The sequence below is a fragment of the Neodiprion pinetum genome, chromosome 5, assembly GCF_021155775.2.
Source record: "Neodiprion pinetum isolate iyNeoPine1 chromosome 5, iyNeoPine1.2, whole genome shotgun sequence".
Classification (NCBI taxonomy): domain Eukaryota; kingdom Metazoa; phylum Arthropoda; class Insecta; order Hymenoptera; family Diprionidae; genus Neodiprion; species Neodiprion pinetum.
In genome coordinates this window covers 30,658,644-30,670,840 of record NC_060236.1, presented here as the reverse complement: position 1 = coordinate 30,670,840, position 12,197 = coordinate 30,658,644, and the positions used below count along the sequence as shown (strand labels likewise).

Sequence of the window (12,197 nt, the reverse complement as noted above, 5' to 3'; positions counted from 1 at the left end):
GTCGAGTTTCCCCTCCAACTACCGCTCGATCATCGGCCATCGCACGTACACCGATAAAGCCGTGAAACAGCATGGGGAAACCAGCTGTTGTGAACACGATTCCAACCACGCATCCGCCTGGATGGAGTTTAGATGGTCAGGCGCAGAGCATGTTTCATAATGTGCCTCTCTGAATTCAAAAGAATTAGTGTATAAGGTAGAATTCGTCCGACGTTAATCGAAGTTTAAACTAAGTTCAGCCTATCGCCAAACTATACTAACAAAATTGAACGCCGTTTAAACTTTGTCGGAGGAAACGGGCGTAAGACTTTTCCATTCGTTTTAATTGGAGTGGATTTCTTTTATCGACGTACTCAATTTTGTCGTTTCGTTGCTGTATACAGGGATGAAAATCAATTCTAGTATTAAAAATTTCCCCCCTCTTTACGGAGAGCAAATGAGTGAGATTCTTGGAGTTTGTCAGTCGAAGTTTGGAGGATTTTGAATAATACTGGAATAAACTATTAGGTGAACTACATGAAAATATTGTTTCGAGAGAAATCGATTGGACGCAGTCCCAATACGCTGCGATCAACGCATCAAAAGTTAGAGCCGAAAAACGAAAACCTGGGTTTTCGACATTTTTCAGCAGATGCTTTTTCCTTCGTAATTTCTCTCCTGTTGATCCCACACTGTTTTCGCTGCGTTTTCTGAGTTCCTGGGGGTCCAATTGGTCAGAAAAGGGTCATACAAATCGAATCGGAGACTAAAAGTTTTTCGCCCAAAAAAACAGCAAGGCTTACCCCTTTGTATTTTTGGCGAAAATTTTCGCGATTCTGAAAAGTGCTGAAATGAATTCTTTCACGCACTATTCCGACGTAACTTTGCGAGAGAAATCGATTGGGCGCAGTCCCAATACGCTGCGATCAACGCATCAAAAGTTATAGCCAAAAAACGAAAACCTGAGAATTCGACATTTTTCAGCAGGTGCTTTTTCATTCGTGATTTCTATCCTGCTGATCCCACGCTGTTTTCGCTGCGTTTTCTGAGTTCCTGGGGGTCAAATTGGTCAGAAAAGGGTCATACAAATCGAATCGGAGACTAAAAGTTTTTCGCCCAAAAAAACAGCAAGGCTTACCCCTTTGTATTTTTGGCGAAAATTTTCGCGATTTTGAAAAGTGCTGAAATAAATTCTTTCACGCACTATTCCGACGTAATTTTGCGAGAGAAATCGATTGGGCGCAGTCCCAATAGGCTGCGATCAACGCATCAAAAGTTACCGCCAAAAAACGAAAACCTGAGATTTCGACATTTTTCAGCAGATGCTTTTTCATTCGTGATTTCTATCCTGCTGATCCCACGCTGTTTTCGCTGCGTTTTCTGAGTTCCTGGGGGTCCGATTGGTCAGAAAAGGGTCATACAAATCGAATCGGAGACTGAAAGTTTTTCGCCCAAAAAAACAGCAAGGCTTACCCCTTTGTATTTTTGGCGAAAATTTTCGCGATTCTGAAAAGAGCTGAAATAAATTCTTTCACGCACTATTCCGACGTAATTTTGCGAGAGAAATCGATTGGGCGCAGTCCCAATAGGCTGCGATCAACGCATCAAAAGTTACCGCCAAAAAACGAAAACCTGAGATTTCGACATTTTTCAGCAGGTGCTTTTTCATTCGTGATTTCTATCCTGCTGATCCCACGCTGTTTTCGCTGCGTTTTCTGAGTTCCTGGGGGTCCGATTGGTCAGAAAAGGGTCATACAAATCGAATCGGAGACTGAAAGTTTTTCGCCCAAAAAAACAGCAAGGCTTACCCCTTTGTATTTTTGGCGAAAATTCTCGCGATTTTGAAAAGTGCTGAAATAAATTCTTTCACGCACTATTCCGACGTAATTTTGCGAGAGAAATCGATTGGGCGCAGTCCCAATAGGCTGCGATCAACGCATCAAAAGTTACCGCCAAAAAACGAAAACCTGAGATTTCGACATTTTTCAGCAGGTGCTTTTTCATTCGTGATTTCTATCCTGCTGATCCCACGCTGTTTTCGCTGCGTTTTCTGAGTTCCTGGGGGTCCGATTGGTCAGAAAAGGGTCATACAAATCGAATTGGAGACTGAAAGTTTTTCGCCCAAAAAAACAGCAAGGCTTACCCCTTTGTATTTTTGGCGAAAATTCTCGCGATTTTGAAAAGTGCTGAAATAAATTCTTTCACGCACTATTCCGACGTAAATTTGCGAGAGAAATCGATTGGGCGCAGTCCCAATACGCTGCGATCAACGCATCAAAAGTTACCGCCCAAAAACGAAAACCTGAGATTTCGACATTTTTCAGCAGGTGCTTTTTCATTCGTGATTTCTATCCTGCTGATCCCACGCTGTTTTCGCTGCGTTTTCTGAGTTCCTGGGGGTCAAATTGGTCAGAAAAGGGTCATACAAATCGAATCGGAGACTAAAAGTTTTTCGCCCAAAAAAACAGCAAGGCTTACCCCTTTGTATTTTTGGCGAAAATTTTCGCGATTTTGAAAAGTGCTGAAATAAATTCTTTCACGCACTATTCCGACGTAATTTTGCGAGAGAAATCGATTGGGCGCAGTCCCAATAGGCTGCGATCAACGCATCAAAAGTTACCGCCAAAAAACGAAAACCTGAGATTTCGACATTTTTCAGCAGGTGCTTTTTCATTCGTGATTTCTATCCTGCTGATCCCACGCTGTTTTCGCTGCGTTTTCTGAGTTCCTGGGGGTCCGATTGGTCAGAAAAGGGTCATACAAATCGAATCGGAGACTGAAAGTTTTTCGCCCAAAAAAACAGCAAGGCTTACCCCTTTGTATTTTTGGCGAAAATTTTCGCGATTCTGAAAAGAGCTGAAATAAATTCTTTCACGCACTATTCCGACGTAATTTTGCGAGAGAAATCGATTGGGCGCAGTCCCAATAGGCTGCGATCAACGCATCAAAAGTTACCGCCAAAAAACGAAAACCTGAGATTTCGACATTTTTCAGCAGGTGCTTTTTCATTCGTGATTTCTATCCTGCTGATCCCACGCTGTTTTCGCTGCGTTTTCTGAGTTCCTGGGGGTCCGATTGGTCAGAAAAGGGTCATACAAATCGAATCGGAGACTGAAAGTTTTTCGCCCAAAAAAACAGCAAGGCTTACCCCTTTGTATATTTGGCGAAAATTTTCGCGATTCTGAAAAGAGCTGAAATAAATTCTTTCACGCACTATTCCGACGTAATTTTGCGAGAGAAATCGATTGGGCGCAGTCCCAATAGGCTGCGATCAACGCATCAAAAGTTACCGCCAAAAAACGAAAACCTGAGATTTCGACATTTTTCAGCAGGTGCTTTTTCATTCGTGATTTCTATCCTGCTGATCCCACGCTGTTTTCGCTGCGTTTTCTGAGTTCCTGGGGGTCCGATTGGTCAGAAAAGGGTCATACAAATCGAATCGGAGACTGAAAGTTTTTCGCCCAAAAAAACAGCAAGGCTTACCCCTTTGTATTTTTGGCGAAAATTTTCGCGATTCTGAAAAGAGCTGAAATAAATTCTTTCACGCACTATTCCGACGTAATTTTGCGAGAGAAATCGATTGGGCGCAGTCCCAATAGGCTGCGATTAACGCATCAAAAGTTACCGCCAAAAAACGAAAACCTGAGATTTCGACATTTTTCAGCAGGTGCTTTTTCATTCGTGATTTCTATCCTGCTGATCCCACGCTGTTTTCGCTGCGTTTTCTGAGTTCCTGGGGGTCAAATTGGTCAGAAAAGGGTCATACAAATCGAATCGGAGACTAAAAGTTTTTCGCCCAAAAAAACAGCAAGGCTTACCCCTTTGTATTTTTGGCGAAAATTTTCGCGATTTTGAAAAGTGCTGAAATAAATTCTTTTACGCACTATTCCGACGTAATTTTGCGAGAGAAATCGATTGGGCGCAGTCCCAATAGGCTGCGATCAACGCATCAAAAGTTACCGCCAAAAAACGAAAACCTGAGATTTCGACATTTTTCAGCAGGTGCTTTTTCATTCGTGATTTCTATCCTGCTGATCCCACGCTGTTTTCGCTGCGTTTTCTGAGTTCCTGGGGGTCCGATTGGTCAGAAAAGGGTCATACAAATCGAATCGGAGACTGAAAGTTTTTCGCCCAAAAAAACAGCAAGGCTTACCCCTTTGTATTTTTGGCGAAAATTTTCGCGATTCTGAAAAGAGCTGAAATAAATTCTTTCACGCACTATTCCGACGTAATTTTGCGAGAGAAATCGATTGGGCGCAGTCCCAATAGGCTGCGATCAACGCATCAAAAGTTACCGCCAAAAAACGAAAACCTGAGATTTCGACATTTTTCAGCAGGTGCTTTTTCATTCGTGATTTCTATCCTGCTGATCCCACGCTGTTTTCGCTGCGTTTTCTGAGTTCCTGGGGGTCAAATTGGTCAGAAAAGGGTCATACAAATCGAATCGGAGACTAAAAGTTTTTCGCCCAAAAAAACAGCAAGGCTTACCCCTTTGTATTTTTGGCGAAAATTTTCGCGATTTTGAAAAGTGCTGAAATAAATTCTTTTACGCACTATTCCGACGTAATTTTGCGAGAGAAATCGATTGGGCGCAGTCCCAATAGGCTGCGATCAACGCATCAAAAGTTACCGCCAAAAAACGAAAACCTGAGATTTCGACATTTTTCAGCAGGTGCTTTTTCATTCGTGATTTCTATCCTGCTGATCCCACGCTGTTTTCGCTGCGTTTTCTGAGTTCCTGGGGGTCCGATTGGTCAGAAAAGGGTCATACAAATCGAATCGGAGACTGAAAGTTTTTCGCCCAAAAAAACAGCAAGGCTTACCCCTTTGTATTTTTGGCGAAAATTTTCGCGATTCTGAAAAGAGCTGAAATAAATTCTTTCACGCACTATTCCGACGTAATTTTGCGAGAGAAATCGATTGGGCGCAGTCCCAATAGGCTGCGATTAACGCATCAAAAGTTACCGCCAAAAAACGAAAACCTGAGATTTCGACATTTTTCAGCAGGTGCTTTTTCATTCGTGATTTCTATCCTGCTGATCCCACGCTGTTTTCGCTGCGTTTTCTGAGTTCCTGGGGGTCAAATTGGTCAGAAAAGGGTCATACAAATCGAATCGGAAACTCAAAGTTTTTCGCCCAAAAAAACAGCAAGGCTTACCCCTTTGTATTTTTGGCGAAAATTTTCGCGATTCTGAAAAGAGCTGAAATAAATTCTTTCACGCACTATTCCGACGTAATTTTGCGAGAGAAATCGATTGGGCGCAGTCCCAATAGGCTGCGATCAACGCATCAAAAGTTACCGCCAAAAAACGAAAACCTGAGATTTCGACATTTTTCAGCAGGTGCTTTTTCATTCGTGATTTCTATCCTGCTGATCCCACGCTGTTTTCGCTGCGTTTTCTGAGTTCCTGGGGGTCCGATTGGTCAGAAAAGGGTCATACAAATCGAATCGGAGACTGAAAGTTTTTCGCCCAAAAAAACAGCAAGGCTTACCCCTTTGTATTTTTGGCGAAAATTCTCGCGATTTTGAAAAGTGCTGAAATAAATTCTTTCACGCACTATTCCGACGTAATTTTGCGAGAGAAATCGATTGGGCGCAGTCCCAATACGCTGCGATCAACGCATCAAAAGTTACCGCCCAAAAACGAAAACCTGAGATTTCGACATTTTTCAGCAGGTGCTTTTTCATTCGTGATTTCTATCCTGCTGATCCCACGCTGTTTTCGCTGCGTTTTCTGAGTTCCTGGGGGTCAAATTGGTCAGAAAAGGGTCATACAAATCGAATCGGAGACTAAAAGTTTTTCGCCCAAAAAAACAGCAAGGCTTACCCCTTTGTATTTTTGGCGAAAATTTTCGCGATTTTGAAAAGTGCTGAAATAAATTCTTTTACGCACTATTCCGACGTAATTTTGCGAGAGAAATCGATTGGGCGCAGTCCCAATAGGCTGCGATCAACGCATCAAAAGTTACCGCCAAAAAACGAAAACCTGAGATTTCGACATTTTTCAGCAGGTGCTTTTTCATTCGTGATTTCTATCCTGCTGATCCCACGCTGTTTTCGCTGCGTTTTCTGAGTTCCTGGGGGTCCGATTGGTCAGAAAAGGGTCATACAAATCGAATCGGAGACTGAAAGTTTTTCGCCCAAAAAAACAGCAAGGCTTACCCCTTTGTATTTTTGGCGAAAATTTTCGCGATTCTGAAAAGAGCTGAAATAAATTCTTTCACGCACTATTCCGACGTAATTTTGCGAGAGAAATCGATTGGGCGCAGTCCCAATAGGCTGCGATTAACGCATCAAAAGTTACCGCCAAAAAACGAAAACCTGAGATTTCGACATTTTTCAGCAGGTGCTTTTTCATTCGTGATTTCTATCCTGCTGATCCCACGCTGTTTTCGCTGCGTTTTCTGAGTTCCTGGGGGTCAAATTGGTCAGAAAAGGGTCATACAAATCGAATCGGAGACTAAAAGTTTTTCGCCCAAAAAAACAGCAAGGCTTACCCCTTTGTATTTTTGGCGAAAATTTTCGCGATTTTGAAAAGTGCTGAAATAAATTCTTTTACGCACTATTCCGACGTAATTTTGCGAGAGAAATCGATTGGGCGCAGTCCCAATAGGCTGCGATCAACGCATCAAAAGTTACCGCCAAAAAACGAAAACCTGAGATTTCGACATTTTTCAGCAGGTGCTTTTTCATTCGTGATTTCTATCCTGCTGATCCCACGCTGTTTTCGCTGCGTTTTCTGAGTTCCTGGGGGTCCGATTGGTCAGAAAAGGGTCATACAAATCGAATCGGAGACTGAAAGTTTTTCGCCCAAAAAAACAGCAAGGCTTACCCCTTTGTATTTTTGGCGAAAATTCTCGCGATTTTGAAAAGTGCTGAAATAAATTCTTTCACGCACTATTCCGACGTAATTTTGCGAGAGAAATCGATTGGGCGCAGTCCCAATACGCTGCGATCAACGCATCAAAAGTTACCGCCCAAAAACGAAAACCTGAGATTTCGACATTTTTCAGCAGGTGCTTTTTCATTCGTGATTTCTATCCTGCTGATCCCACGCTGTTTTCGCTGCGTTTTCTGAGTTCCTGGGGGTCAAATTGGTCAGAAAAGGGTCATACAAATCGAATCGGAGACTAAAAGTTTTTCGCCCAAAAAAACAGCAAGGCTTACCCCTTTGTATTTTTGGCGAAAATTTTCGCGATTTTGAAAAGTGCTGAAATAAATTCTTTTACGCACTATTCCGACGTAATTTTGCGAGAGAAATCGATTGGGCGCAGTCCCAATAGGCTGCGATCAACGCATCAAAAGTTACCGCCAAAAAACGAAAACCTGAGATTTCGACATTTTTCAGCAGGTGCTTTTTCATTCGTGAATTCTATCCTGCTGATCCCACGCTGTTTTCGCTGCGTTTTCTGAGTTCCTGGGGGTCAAATTGGTCAGAAAAGGGTCATACAAATCGAATCGGAGACTAAAAGTTTTTCGCCCAAAAAAACAGCAAGGCTTACCCCTTTGTATTTTTGGCGAAAATTCTCGCGATTTTGAAAAGTGCTGAAATAAATTCTTTCACGCACTATTTCGACGTAATTTTGCGAGAGAAATCGATTGGGCGCAGTCCCAATACGCTGCGATCAACGCATCGAAAGTTACAGCCAAAAAACGAAAACCAGAGATTTCGACATTTTTCAGCAGGTGCTTTTTCATTCATGATTTCTATCCTGCTGATCCCACGCTGTTTTCGCAGCGTTTTCTGAGTTCCTGGGGGTCCAATTAGTCAGGAAAGGGTCATACAAATCGAATCTGAGACCAAAAATTTTCGGCTCGAAAAATGAAAAAAAAGTAATGCTAACCCCTTTGCATTTTTGGCGAAACTTTTCGCGATTTTGAAAAGTGCTGGAATAAATTGTTCAAAATGATTAAATTCTCACTGGGGTTTCAAGGAGATGGAAAGGAAAAATCACAAATTCATAGCTACGAAGTTTCAGTTTCAGTTTATTCGATATGCCCTATTACATATTAGTTGCAGTACAAGTGTTTCAGAGTCAGTTCATACTGCTTTAATAACTTTCAGAATAGTATAATTACAATATGTTTTACTTACACATTATACTAATAATGATATATTATACCAATAATTATGAGATGATACTGATTGATACAAGTCTTATAGATTTTATTTTTTCCATTCATAATATTATGGAAATTGAACTGTTTGATATAATTAGTGTAATATTCCTAATGGTATATGAGTGCAAGGCAATGAAAATGCCATTCAGTAAACGAATATTACGTAAGAAGTCCGACTACTACAGAAGGAAAAAATACTGTGATATACATTGCAGTAAGTAGAAAATTAACAATGTTGTATGCGATAGTTATTATTGTAGTTTGTAAGCGCATTTCAATTTTCGGCTTGCGTACAGTTGTAATGCACCTCAGTAGGATATAAGATGTATAATATTGTATAATTACTATTTTATGTAACCTGGAATAAAATGAATAAGACCTACAAAAATTGTAACGTATTTTCTGCGTATCCTCTCAGGTGTTTTTCACACGATGCTTCAAATACGTTTTTAGGAATCCTTGGGATCTCAATAGTGCAGAAGGAGTCGTTTGAATGGATTCTACGACGCAAAGTCTTCGGCTTGAAAAAATAAGGAATGTTAACCCTTTGGATTTTCTTAGTCGAAGTTTGACCGGTTTTGAAAACTAGTTAAAATAATTCTTTGATGCACTATATCGACATAATTTTGGGGAAAGAAATCAATTGCGTATATTCTAAAAACGCAAGAGCGGGAGAAATTATTTTAAAGTTGAAGCCGGACATCGAAAAGTTTTGTTGTAAAAGTGACGCATTTTTTTATTGGTTGGTCCCACTATGTTCTTTATACCATTTTTGAATCATTTGGGGTCCATCCAGTCAAAAATAGTTCCTGCAAGTGTTGGTCTTCAAACGTTATCCGTACTTGTACCACAAGAATTTCGGATTTGTTCGCTCTAACCATTCTAGTGCTACGAACGGTGGCCGACAGAGAAATTGCGGTTTGTGAAAATGGCAATCTGCTTACCGCGGCTCATGAATCATCGCAGCTTAGTGTTAAACCGCAATTCCATGATGTGATTCGTCGCCGTAAGATGGCGCCTCCTCAGCACCGAAATGCGTCACGAGACTCATCAACTGTTTCCAACGATTTGAACTTTTACATTCGATGCAGTAAAAACCACACCAAAGCCAGCCCAGATTGCAATACTCAAATTAAATAGGATGAAGAGAATTTATCCAAGACTGCCAAATAAGGTGGAAATTAACAACGAAAATTTCGAATAACCGAATAAGGATTTTTTAACAGCTAATTTTTGACGTACTGCAGAAGGGTTGAAAATTACAGCCTTGCCAGTTTTGTCGGAAAATGACACGAAAAACGTTGAAGTATGGCTGCAAGATCACTGCAACGTCGTTTAGTAATCACATGAACGAATTGTTGCGTTCGTTTCGTTCGATTGTGTCTTCTAGCACACACACATACCAAGTAACATGTCGGCGAACATGCAGCGTAGTTCTTAGACATGATATATGAAAAATGATGGCTAATTGTGACAGAACCTCACAATTCGCTACCATGCAGTTACTTAAATAAAGAATGTACACGTAACTGCTGCTGTTTGCGCAATTTTAAATACCGCTGTTCCGATTTTATAAGGTCGCAATAAATGATTGCGAAAATATATTTTCATTGAAGTAAAAGTTTTGTAAAGCCTCGAACTATCGAAATTTTATTGCTAGTAAATATTATAATGTCTCCATAAATGTCCTTCAACATCCTTGAATCCTCCACGATCAAGGTGCAGGTAGACATTGCTGAATGTATTACGCTTGCGTATAAAAATAAGTTTAGCACATCAACAGGTACGTGAAAAATTCTGGTCAGGCGGATCGGTTGAATCATCTTGTAATACAGAGTCAATAACGACCTTCTGAGTCACGCACATGATGTAGGTGCTGTTTTAAAAACTCTGCCACAAAGATAAAACAAAAGCAAATACCTGTGGGTAATTATACCTGTATTTCACATACCTACGCATTTATTGTTTAATGTTGGCTATTAACGTAAGCTGATTACAATCCGTGATCTCAACTATTCAACTATTATACACGTGTCACAGCGAGTTATTACAAATCAGTGAATAAGTACACACGTATAGTAAAATCAACTACATAGTGATATTGTCAGCTGTATAAAACGAACTGTCTTCTTTTCTCTTGGTCTGCTTTTTATATCCTTCCACTTTCGTACCTTGTCGCTAGTAGTCCAGTCAAAGTAGGTCTGAATTAAAAATATTCGGGATATGGCTGCATGTTTGCGTGTAGGGGTTTTCGACCCTCAGGAACTTAAATCTGAAGTCATTTTTGAGCTGCATAGGCAACGTTTCCAGGAAACCGCAAATTTGAGGTTTTTTGCATTTTCCTCAAAAACTGCTATCGGTATATGAAAATTGATTTGATCATCGTGTAGAGCGAAAAATTCCACATCAAATTATGCCCTCGTATATCGAAAACGGCGTCGGGTTAACAAATTAATAAAAAAGAAATTCTACTTATCGACGATATCTGGGGAATTTTTGAGAAATATTTGTTTTTTTCTAAGTTGTTACTCCGACTTCGTTTCCGACATATGAGAACATGATTCGATGTAGAATTTTCCGCTCTACACGGTGGTCAAGTCATTTTTCATCTACCAATAACAGTTTTTGAGGAAAATGCAAAAAACGTGAAATTTAGCTGTTTTCTCGAAACGCCGGCTATACAGCTAAAAAGTGACTTCAAATTTGAATACCTGAGAGTCGATAACACCAATACACAAAAATGCAGCCACATCCCGAATATTTTCAATTCAGACCTAATTTCGACTGGACTACTCGGCTATTGTTCGCTCGGTCCATGCGGCTTATCAGCGTCGAACTATAACAACGAGATAAGCGGGGAACTTAGATTGTAGAGAAATTCTGAACTGTCACATGTATTGCACCCATGTGTAGTAGGAAAATGGATTGAGAACGTACCTATCAGGTGTCTATTCCATTCGTGACAAATTCGACTCTTCTTATGCAACAGGTTTCCGCTGCAGGTGATTCTCATTTCTGTGTGTCTGCATGTAAATCCGTAAACCGTACATATACATAAACGCTCTTTCTCAGTGACTGGCACAGGACGCGGTGCCAGCGTTGAATGGAGTCGGTTTTACTGATAACCTTGCCAGTTTCCTTGTATACACAAACGGATTGCAATCTATGTATCTCTATTATATCTTGGTGTCGGCCTCGAACGTCAATAAAATTTCCTCAAGCTACAGTGCCGCGTGTAATATTTACCTGTAACACGTACCGTGCACGGTTACATACATTATATACATACAGTTACACAGATACACACCGAAACGCGAGAACGATAAAAAATTTCTCAACATTTTTCGACTAAAAGGTAAACAGCTTCAAGAAATGATAGATTTGCAACATTTTCATTGTTTGCCAAATGTTTTAGATACGAGCCAAGGTTGATTGCACGTATAGCTTCATATTTACAGTGTAGTATGTACAACGTGACAAAAATTCTACAAATTATTCGTCACAATTAGCTCGAATTTACTCGTACGGGTGAATTGAGAAAGAAAGAACACCCGCTAGTTAAATTTACTATTTGGCATCAAAAGTTGTTTGCGTGTATGCAAAAATCGTGCAAAACGTTGTAGGGAAAAGTACAATACGGGTAAACGATTTGTCTTAAATTGCGGGTGGCAGAGAAAATCGATTTACAATGCCATAATGTGAAATTACCGCTCCATTGAATGAATATATTTACCCATATTTTTGCAGAGTCCATGCGAAATAAACTGCGGATATACGCATTGTTATACCTACCGCATAACTCGCAATAAGAATTCGAATGTATGAAGCGGTCGTGACCGTTGAACCGCATTGATAGCGGGAAATCAAAAGGAACAAGAAATGTGCAAAAATAATTATCCGAGGTTTCTTGTCGACCGCGTGTCCCAGTCGCTTGTATAAAATTTTTGCCGTAACACTTGTACAAACGTTACATGCATGCGATACAAATACATACGTGTACAACGAAGAACGTAAAATAGTGCACGCTTAGAAGAGTTGAACCAAAAATGTCACGCAACGTTTCTTCAATTGCTCCGCTAAATGATCGAATTTTTTT

General features: G+C 40.5%; 1 long non-coding RNA gene across 1 annotated transcript; it reads right to left on the bottom strand.

Moving 5' to 3' along the window:
* Positions 1-7,998: 7,998 nt before the first annotated feature.
* Positions 7,999-11,342, bottom strand: LOC124219528 (uncharacterized). The gene is made up of 3 exons (XR_006883411.2): positions 11,039-11,342; positions 10,053-10,937; positions 7,999-8,621 (listed from the first exon to the last, which is right to left on the bottom strand). It is a non-coding gene; the product is annotated as an uncharacterized lncRNA (long non-coding RNA).
* Between the last annotated feature and the right edge of the window lie 855 nt (positions 11,343-12,197).